The 10990-nt window shown below is 45.6% G+C and overlaps 1 pseudogene; it reads left to right on the forward strand.

The window, feature by feature from the left end:
- LOC101019428 overlaps nucleotides 1–5824 on the forward strand; it is a 42871-nt pseudogene extending 37047 nt beyond the window's left edge.
- Nucleotides 5825–10990: the final 5166 nt, after the last annotated feature.

The following is a 10990-nucleotide window of genomic DNA, read 5'->3' on the forward strand; positions in this document are numbered from 1 at the left end:
CTCTCTTCAAAGCTGTCAGACAGAGTCGTTTGCGTCTGCAGAGGTTTCTGCTGCTTTAGTTGTTGTTTATCTGTGCCCTGTCCCCAGAGGTGAGTCTACAGAGACAGGCAGGTTTCCTTGAGCTGCTGTGAGCTCCACCCAGTTCGAGCTTCCCAGCGGCTTTGTTTACCTACTTAAGCCTCAGCAATGGTGGGCGCCCCTCCCCCAGCCTCGCTGCTGCCTTGCGGTTAGATCACAGACTGCTGTGCTAGCAATGAGGGAGGCTCCGTGGGCGTGGGACCCTCCCGGCCACGTGTGGGATATAATCTCCTGGTGTGCCTGTTTGCTTAATGCACAGTATTGGGGTGGGAGTTACCCAATTTTCCAGGTGTTGTGTGTCTCAGTTCCCCTGGCTAGGAAAAGGGATTCCCTTTCCCCTTGCGCTTCCCAGGTGAGGCGATGCCTCGCCCTGCTTCAGCTCTTGCTGGTCGGGCTGCAGCAGCTGACCAGCACCGATTGTCCGGCACTCCCTAGTGAGATGAACCCAGTACCTCAGTTGAAAATGCAGAAATCACTGGTCTTCTGTGTCGCTCGCGCTGGGAGTTGGAGACTGGAGCTGTTCCTATTCGGCCATCTTGCTCCGCCCTCGGTTTGCCAGTATTTTATTGAGGATTTTTGCATCGATGTTCATCAGGGATATTGGTCTAAAATTCTTTTTGTTGTGTCTCTGCCAGGCTTTGGTATCAGGATGATGTTGGCCTTATAAAATGAGTTAGGGAGGATTCCCTCTTTTTCTATTGATTGGAATAGTTTCAGAAGCAATGCTACCAGCTCCTCCTTGTACCTCCAGTAGAATTCGGCTGTGAATCTGTCTGGTCCTGGACTTCTTTTGGTTGGTAGGCTATTAATTATTGCCTCAATTTCAGAGCCTGCTATTGGTCTATTCAGGGATTCAACTTCTTCCTGGTTTAGTCTTGGGAGAGTGTAAGTGTCCAGGAAATTATCCATTTCTTCTAGGTTTTCTAGTTTATTTGCGTAGAGGTGTTTATAGTATTCTCTGATGGTAGTTTATATTTCTGTGGGGTCGGTGGTGATATCCTCTTTATCATTTTTTATTGCATCTATTTGATTCTTCTCTGTTTATTAGTCTTGCTAGCAGTCTATCAATTTTGTTGATCTTTTCAAAAAACCAGCTCCAGGATTCATGGATTTTTTGGAGAGTTTTTTGTGTCTCTATCTCCTTCAGTTCTGCTCTGATCTTAGTTATTTCTTGCCTTCTGCTAGCTTTTGAATGTGTTTGCTCTTGCTTCTCTAGTTCTTTTAATTGTGATGTTAGAGTGTCAATTTTAGATCTTTCCAGCTTTCTCTTGTGGGCATTTAGTGCTATAAATTTCCCTCTACACACTGCTTTAAATGTGTCGCAGAGATTCTGGTATGTTGTATCTTTGTTCTCATTGGTTTCAAACAACATCTTTATTTCTGCCTTCATTTTGTTATATACCCAGTAGTCATTCAGGAGCAGGTTGTTCAGTTTCCATGTAGTTGAGCGGTTTTGATTGAGTTTCTTAGTCCTGAATTCTAGTTTGATTGCACTGTGGTCTGAGAGACAGTTTGTTATAATTTCTGTTCTTGTACATTTGCTGAGGAGTGCTTTACTTCCCACCATGTGGTCAATTTTTGAATAAGTGCAATGTGGTGCTGAGAAAAATGTATATTCTGTTGATTTGGGGTGGAGAGTTCTGTAGATGTCTATTAGGTCTGCTTGGTGCAGAGTTGAGTTCAATTCCTGGGTATCCTTGTTAACTTTCTGTCTTGTTGATCTAATGTTGACAGTGGGGTGTTGAAGTCTCCCATTATTATTGTATGGGAGTCTAAGTCTCTTTGTAAGTCTCTAAGGACTTGCTTTATGAATCTGGGTGCTCTTGTATTGGGTGCATATATATTTAGGATAGTTAGCTCTTCCTGTTGAATTGATCCCTTTACCATTATGTAATGGCCTTCTTTGTCTCTTTTGATCTTTGATGGCTTAAGGTCTGTTTTATCAGAGATTAGGATTGCAACCCCTGCTTTTTTTTGTTTTCCATTTGCTTGATAGATCTTCCTCCATCCCTTTATTTTGAGCCTATGTGTGTCTCTGCATGTGAGATGGGTCTCCTGAATACAGCAGACTGATGGGTCTTGACTCTTTATCCAGTTTGCCAGTCTGTGTCTTTTAGTTGGAGCATTTAGTCCATTTACATTTAAGGTTAATATTGTTATGTGTGAACTTGATCCTGTCATTGTGATATTAGCTGGTTATTTTGCTCATTAGTTGATGCAGTTTCTTCCTAGCCTCGATGGTCTTTACATTTTGGCATGTTTTTGCAATGGCTGGTACCGGTTGTTCCTTTCCATGTTTAGTGCTTCCTTCAGGATCTCTTGTAGGGCAGGCCTGGTGGTGACAAAATCTCTAAGCATTTGCTTATCTGTAAAGGATTTTATTTCTCCTTCACTCATGAAACTTAGTTTGGCTGGATATGAAATTCTGGGTTGAAAATTCTTTTCTTTAAGAATGTTGAATATTGGCCCCCACTCTCTTCTGGCTTGTAGAGTTTCTGCCGAGAGATCTGCTATTAGTCTGATGGGCTTCCCTTTGTGGGTAACCCTACCTCTCTCTCTGGCTGCCCTTAAGATTTTTTCCTTCATTTCAACTTTGGTGAATCTGACAATTATGTGTCTTGGAGTTGCTCTTCTCGAGGAGTATCTTTGTGGCCTTGTCTGTATTTCCTGAATTCGAATGTTGGCCTGCCTTACTAGGTTGGGGAAGTTCTCCTGGATGATATCCTGCAGAGTGTTTTCCAACTTGGTTCCATTTTCCCTGTCACTTTCAGGCGCACCAATCAGACGTAGATTTGGTCTTTTCACATAATCCCATATTTCTTGGAGGCTTTGTTCATTTCTTTTTACTCTTTTTTCTCTACACTTCTCTTCTTGCTTCATTTCATTCATTTGATCTTAAATCACTGAAACTTTCTTCCAGTTGATCGAGTCAGTTACTGAAGCTTGTGCATTTGTCACGTAGTTCTCGTGTTATGGTTTTCATCTCTATCAGTTCTTTTAAGGTCTTCTCTGCATTGATTATTCTAGTTATCCATTCATCCATTCTTTTTTCAAAGTTTTTAGTTTCTTTGTGCTGGTTACGTAGTTCCTCCTTTAGCTCTGAGAAGTTTGATGGACTGAAGCCTTCTTCTCTCAACTTGTCAAAGTCATTCTCCATCCAGCTTTGTTCCATTACTGGCAATGAGCTGCATTCCTTTGGAGGAGGAGATGCACTCTGATTTTCTGAATTTCCAGCTTTTCTGCACTGCTTTTTCCCCATCTTTGTGGTTTTATCTGCCTTTGGTCTTTGATGATGGTCATGTACTGATGGGGTTTTGGTGTAAGTGTCCTTTCTGTTTGTTAGTTTTCCTTCTAACAGTCAGGACCCTCAGCTGCAGGTCTGTTGGAGTTTGCTTGAGGTCCACTCCAGACCCTGTTTGCCTGGGTATCAGCAGCGGAGGCTGCAGAAGATAGAATATTGCTGAACAGTGAATGTTGCTGTCTGATTCTTGCTCTGGAAGCTTCGTCTCGGGGTGTACCCAGTCTTGCGAGGTGTGAGGTATTGGTCTGCACCTAGTTGGGGATGTCTCCTAGTTAGGCTACTCATGGGTCAGGGACCCACTTGAGCAGGCAGTCTGTCCATTCTCAGATCTCAACCTCCGTGCTGGGAGAACCACTGCTCTCTTCAAAGCTATCAGACAGGGACTTTTACATCTGCAGAGGTTTCTGCTGCTTTTTGTTTAGCTATGCCCTGTCCCCAGAGGTGGAGTCTACAGAGGCAGGCAGGCCTCCTTGAGCTGTGGTGGGCTCCACCCAGTTCGAGCTTCCTGGAGGCTTTACCTACTTAAGCCTCAGCAATGGCAGGCACACCTCCCCCAGCCTCACTGCCACCTTGCAGCTGGATCTCAGACTGCTGTGCTAGCAATGAGGCAGGCTCCGTGGGCGTGGAACCCTCTGGGCCAGGTGTGGGATATAATCTCCTGGTGTGCCATTTGCTAACACCCTTGGTAAAGTGCAGTATTAGGGTGGGATTTTCCAGGTGTTGTGTGTCTCAATTTCCCTTGGTTAGGAAAAGGAATTCCCTTCCCCCTTGCACTTCCCAGGTGAGGCGATGCCTTGCCCTGCTTCAGCTCTCGCTGATCGGGCTGCACCCGTGGACCAGCATCGACAGTCCGACATGCCCCAGTGAGTTGAACCTGGTACCTCAGTTGAAAATGCAGAAATCACCCATCTTCTGTGTTACTCACGCTGGGAGTTTGAGGCTGGAGCTGTTCCTATTCGGCCATCTTAGGTGCCCCCTCAGGACTGAACTTTCATAAAGAGTAGAGTTTTGCTAAGAATTTCAAAGCAATGCATTCATTGCAAAATTGCAAAATATTAATTTAATTGTTTAACCTTTTTTTTTTTTTTTTTTGAGACAGAGTTTCACTCTGTCATCAGGCTGGAGTGCAGTGGTGCGATCTTGGCTCACTGCAACCTCCGCCTCCCAGGTTCAAGTGATTCTCCTGCCTCAGACTCCTGAGTAGCTGGGACTACAGGCGTGCACCACCACAACCAGCTAATTTTTGTATTTTTAGTAGAATCGGAGTTTCACCATGTTGGCCAGGATGGTCTCAATCTCTTGACCTTGTGATCTGCCCACCTTGACCTCCCAAAGTGCTGGGATTACAGGCATGAGTCACCACACCCAGCCATTGTTTAACGTTTGTACTAATAAAACACCACCTTTCTAAAATTATGTATATGCAATAGATCAATATTAACTGTATTTTTGTCAGATTAATCTAAACAGCATTACACAGGTATATCCTCTATTATCTAAACTTAAGTAGAAATTTTACTTTATTTATGTAATTATTTTTCTATTTAAGCAAACTTCAAGTTATGTCTAATCACTAAAAATACTAACGGCCATATTTTATAAGTGACATTATTCTCATGATAATGTCTCTCATTTAACTTAAACATTATTGTTATTTTTACTTATTTTAGATGGAGCCAGACTGCGTAGAACAAATACTTAGAGAAACAAAGAAAAGCATGTTGCCAAAATTTATTAAATTTAGGTTTATTTTAGAAATAAAGTGTACAGTAAATGCCATTCCTTTTCATTGCTGGGTTAGTAGATGCTACATTAAGTATATTTTTTCTTACAAACATCTAATGAAAGATGTGAAAAAAACTTTCACAGTGAAGACTAAGCTTATGCACCGTTAATTCAACATGTTCCATAGCTTAAAAAACTTCCAAGAAGTCTATGCATCTCTTTTTTTACTGGTTCTACACTTTCTTCACTTTTACCATCCTCATGGAACTGTCAGCCAGCACAGTGAAGCAATTCTCAGAAAACAAAGGCATCATCAAGTTCTCAGGGTTTTGGTAGAGATTGAAGGCCAACAGATCTCAGGCTCATTTAGAAATCCTTAGCCAAGTAATAACCATTTATAAGCAGTCACTTGACAAGTGACATTTTAAATCTCCTGTCATTTACTGTCTCATTGGCTTACATTTGTTCTCAGGAAAAGTTCCAAATTTTTCACCATGGAATAAAAACACCCATGTCAATGTGATTCTTGTCAAGTTACTCAGCCTTGTCTCTCACCACTTACCAACACTCTGCCCTTTGCTCTAGCCCCAAACTGGAAGGAGTGGAACGCCGCAGGCTCTTCCTCACCTCAGGCTCTCTGCCTTCTGTTGCAGGAAGTCAGGGACCCCAAAAGGAGGGACCAGCTGAAGCTGCGGCAGAAGAACATAAATTGTGAAGATTTCGTGGACATTTATTAGTTCCCCAAATTAATACTTTTATAATTTCTTACACCTGTCTTTACTGCAATCTCTGAACATAAATTGTGAAAATTTCATGGACATTTATCACTGCCCCAGTCAATACGCTTGTGATTTCCTATGCCTGTCTTTAATCTCTTAATCCCGTCATCTTCATAAGCTGAGCATGTATGTCACCTCAGGACCCTGTGATGATTGCGTTAACTGCACAAATTGTAAAGCATGTTTAAACAATATGAAATCTGGGCATCTTGAAAAAAGAACAGGATAACAGTGATGTTCAGCGAACAAGGGAGATAACCATTAGGTCTGATTGCCTGAGAGCCAGGCAGAACAGAGCCATATTTCTCTTCTTACAAAAGAGAATAGGAGAAATATCACTGAATTCTTTTTCTTAGCAAGGCACAGCCCTGAGAAAGAGAATGCATTCCTAGGAGGAGGTCTCTACAATGGCCACTCTAGGAGTGTCTGTCTTTTACAGTTGTAGATAAGGGATGAAATAAGCCCCAGTCTCCTGTAGCGCCCCTAGGCCTGTTAGGATGAGGAAATTCCTGCCTAGTAAATTTTAGTCACACCAGTTGTCTGCTCTCAAACCCTGTCTCCTGGTAAGATGCTATCAATGACAATCGTGCCCAGTGGGACATGAAACCATTGGCAATTTTAATTTCACCATGGTCCTGTGATCTCGCTCTGCCCCCATTTGCCTTGTGATATTTTATTGCCTTGTGAAGCATGTGATCTCTGTGACCCACACCCTATTCATACACTCCCTTCCCTTTGAAATCCGTAATAAAAACTTGCTGGTTTTGTGGCTTAGGGGGCATCACAGAACCTGCCAACATGTGATGTCTCCCCTGGACACCCAGCTTTAAAATTTATCTCTTTTGTACTCTTTCCCTTTATTTCTCAGACCAGCCGACACGTAGGGAAAATAGAAAAGAACCTACATTGAAGTATCGGGGGCCGGTTCCCCTGATGAAGAGAAGCCAGAAAGTATTTCCTTGTATCAGCCAGTAGACCAGAGGAGGAAGCCCAAGACCTCCTTGAGGAGGTTTTTCGCTCTACCCAGCCTGATTGGAATCCAAACTCCTTGGGCAGGAAGAGAGCTTTAGATGATTTTCACCGGTATCTCCTTGTGGGTATCAAGGGAGCCTCTCAAAAACCCATAAATTTGTCTAAGATGACTGAAATTGTCCAGGGGCCTGATGAGTCACCTGGAGCATTTTTAGAATGCCTCCAGGAGGCCTATTGAACTTACACCCCTTTCGACCTGGCGGCTCCCGAGATTAGCTGTGCTGTTGATTTGGCATTTGTGGCTCAGGCAGCCCCTGATATTAAAAGAAAATTACAAAGTCTGGAAGGATTTGCTGGAATGAACATCAGCCAAATTTTAGAGGTAGCCCAGAAAGTTTTTGACAATCAAGAGTTTGAAAAGCAAAAACAGGCAGCTCAGGCAGCTGAAAGGGCTGCTGAGAAAGCATCCAAAAGACAGGCAAAGATCTTAGTGGCTGTCATCCAAGGAGCCAAGAAGGAAGGGCCCCCATCACAGAGCACCAACCAGGGGACCCCAGGTCTCTGCCAGAAAGGCCAAAAAGGTGAGCGGGCTCCCCTACAAAGAAAACAATGTGCTTTTTGCAAGCAAATGGGACATTGGAAGAAGGAATGCCCATTAAAGCCAGAGGAGAAACCAGGAAAGAAAAAGGTCCTCACCCTCCCCGCAGTGGAGGAACCTGATAACTGATGGGGCCGGGGCTCCCTCTCCTTTGGCCCCCGGGAGCCCATGGTGACCGCCACAGTGCGGGGCCAGCCTGTACGCTTCCTAACTGACACTGGGGCAGAACACTCAGTACTGCAAACACCCTTGGGCAGTGCCTCTAATAAAAAGGTGGCTGTGCAAGGGGCTACTGGAGCTATTGAGGAATATCCTGTCACCCACTCACGAGAGGTGAGTTTGGGACAGAAAACAGTAACCCACTCATTCCTCGTGGTCCCAGAATGCCCCTTCCCCCTCCCTCCTCGGATGAGACATGCTCCATAAGTTACAGGCTCCATCTCCTTCTTGGCCCAACAAGCTCACTTCACGTTAGGCGACACAATGCCCCCTACTGCTCAGCTCCTGCTAACCACCCCTCTGTCAGAGGAGTATCTTAGTTTCACCCTCACAGCCACCGGAGAATAAAACTAATCCTCTCCTACTGGATTTACAGACTCTCCTTCCTTGACTCTAGGTCAAGTCAACCCCCCCGGGACTGGCTAAGCACCGTCCGCCAGTGGTAGTAGAACTCCTGGCCACCACCTTGCCGGTCCAGGTAAAAAAAATCCTATGATTCAGTGGGCTAGAGAGGGAACCAATCCCCACATTCAGTGACTATTACAAGCTGGTATACTCACACCATGTCAGTCCGCCTGGAATACTCCACTTTTGCTGGTCCTGAAACCCAGAACAAATGATTACCGGCCTGTACAGGACTTGCGGGAAGTTAACAAGCAGACAGTCACCATCCATCCAACTGTCCCTAACTCTTACAATTTACTCAGCCTGCTCCCACCAGAACATACAGTGTACACTGTCCTTGACTTAAAGGATGCTTTCTTTGGTATTCCTCTGGCCCCCAAAAGCCAAACTGTCTTTGCTTTTGAATGGACAGATCCTGGCTCAGGAGACACCACCCAATTAACCTGGACTCAGTTGCCCCAGGGTTTAAAAAACTCCCCCACGCTTTTTGGGGAAGCCCTCCAACAGGATCCTATACCGTCCGAGCCAGTCACCCTAACTGCACGCTTCTCCAGTAGGTAGATGACCTGTTATTGGCTACTGAAACTACTGACAGCCACCTGCAACATACTAGGGACCTACTTTACCTCCTTCAGGAATTCGGGTGTCGGGTCTCAGCCAAGCTTTGTCTTCCCAGTGTTTCCTACCTGAGGTATGAGATAAACGAGGGGAAAAGAGCACTCACTAGTGCTCAAAACAAAGCCATCTTGCAAATCCCCACTCCACCACTGAGACAAGTACGTGAATTCCTGGGGGCAGTGGGATACTGCTGCCTATAGATATTGGGGTCCTCAGAAATTGCCAAGCCCATGTACACTGCTACTGGAAGGAATGGCCTGCTAGTTTGGACTGACAAGAACAGGCTTTTCAAAATCTAAAGAAAGCATTAACTGAGGCACCTGCTCTTGCCCTCCCAAATATCTCAAAACCATTTCACCTTTTTGTTCATGAAAGCCAGGGAGTCGCTAAAGGGGTACTCACTCAGACTTTAGGGCCATGGCAATGCCAGCCTATTTGTCTAAGAGACTGGACCCTGTGGCCTCCGGGTGGCCAAGTCGTCTGCGAGCCCTAGCGGCAAAGCAAGCCTGGTCCAGGAGGCTGATAAACTCACTCTGGGCTAGAATGTAACCCTTATGGCTCCTTACGCAGTAGAGACTTTGCTACGAAGTGCTTCTGGCAAACGGATGTCAAATGTGCACATCCTACAGTATCAGAGTGTACTGTTAGATCAGCCTCGTTTAACTTTCTCTCCCACAAGGTGTTTAAATCCAGCTACCTTGCTCCCTGATCCAGACCTTACCACACCTGTCCATGACTGCCAAGAACTGTTAGAAACTGTGTAAACTGGCTGACCTGATCTCCGAGATGTTCCTCTAACAGGCAGATGCCACCGTGTTCACAGACAGTAGCAGCTTCCTTGAACAAGGAGTACAAAAGGCTGGTGCAGACGTTACTATGGAGACAGACATACTGTGGGCCCAGGCACTGCCGGCAGGGACCTCGGCACAGAGAGTTGAATTGGTTGCCCTCACTCAGGCCCTCCGATGGGGTGAGGACACACGTATTAACATCTACACTGACACCAGGTATGCTTTCGCTGCTGTACATGTACTTGGAGGCATCTATCAAGAGTGAGGGCTACTCACCTCAGCAGGAAAGACTGTCAAAAACAAAGAAGCAATTCTGGCCCTGCTTGAAGCTGTTTGGCTCCCTCAACAGGTGGCTGTGATTCACTGCAAAGAACATCAAAGAGGCCGCGGTAACCAAAGAGCAGACGCTGCAGCTCGGCTCCTGGTCGTGCCTTTAACCCTGCTGCCCACTGTGTCCTTTCCGCAACCTGACTTGCCAGACCACCCAGAATACCCCCCCCGCCCCCCGAGAAAGAAAAACAAGCTTCAGATCTTCAGGCCAGTAAAAATCAGGAAGGAGGAGTAAAATTGGCCCAGCTTCTAAGGAGCCATTTCAAGATCCCCCACCTTCACGACTTAACCAAGCAGCTCTCCGGTGTATGACTTGTGCTCAGGTAAACGCCAAGCAAGGTAAGCCCAGCCCAGGTCACCGCCTCCGGGGAGGCTCGCCAGGAGAAAGGGAGGAAATTTACTTTACGTAGATAAAACTGCACCAGGCAGGATATAAATACGTCCAGGTGCTAGTAGACACCTTTTCCGGATAGACTGAGGCATTTGCCACCAAAAACGAAACTGCCACCACGGTAGTTAAGCGGTTGCTCAATGAAACCATCCCTCGACATGGACTGCCTGTTGCCATAAGGTCTGATAATGGACCTGCCTTCACCTCGTCCATAGCTCAGTTGGTTAACAAGGCATTAAACATTCGATGGAAACTCCATTGTGCCTATCGACCCCAGAGCTCTGGAGAGGTAGAACGCATGAACCGCACCCTAAAAAGTACCCTTACTAAATTAATCCTAGCGACCGGTGAGAATTAGGTAAAGCTCCTTCCTTTAGCCCTCCTTAGAGTAAGATACACCCCTTACTGGGCTGGGTTTTCACCTTTTGAAATCATGTATGGAAGGGCTCCGCCTATCTTGCCTAAGCCAAGGGATACCCATTTAGCAGAAATCTCACATGCTAATTTGTTACAGTACCTGCAGTCTCTCCAACAAGTACAAGACATCATCCAGCCGCTTGTCCAGGGAGCTCATCCCAATCTAGTTCCTGACCAGACGGGGCCCTGCCACTCTTTCCAGCTGGGTGACCTGGTATATGTTAAAAAATTCCAGAAGGAAGGACTCACTCCTGCCTGGAAAGGACCTCATACTATCATCCTCACCACGCCAATGGCTCTGAAGGTGGACGGCATTCCTGCTTGGATTCATCACTCTCGCATCAAAAAGGCCAACAAAGCCCAGCA

This window comes from Papio anubis, unplaced genomic scaffold (genome assembly GCF_008728515.1).
Source record: "Papio anubis isolate 15944 unplaced genomic scaffold, Panubis1.0 scaffold301, whole genome shotgun sequence".
Lineage (NCBI taxonomy): Eukaryota > Metazoa > Chordata > Mammalia > Primates > Cercopithecidae > Papio > Papio anubis.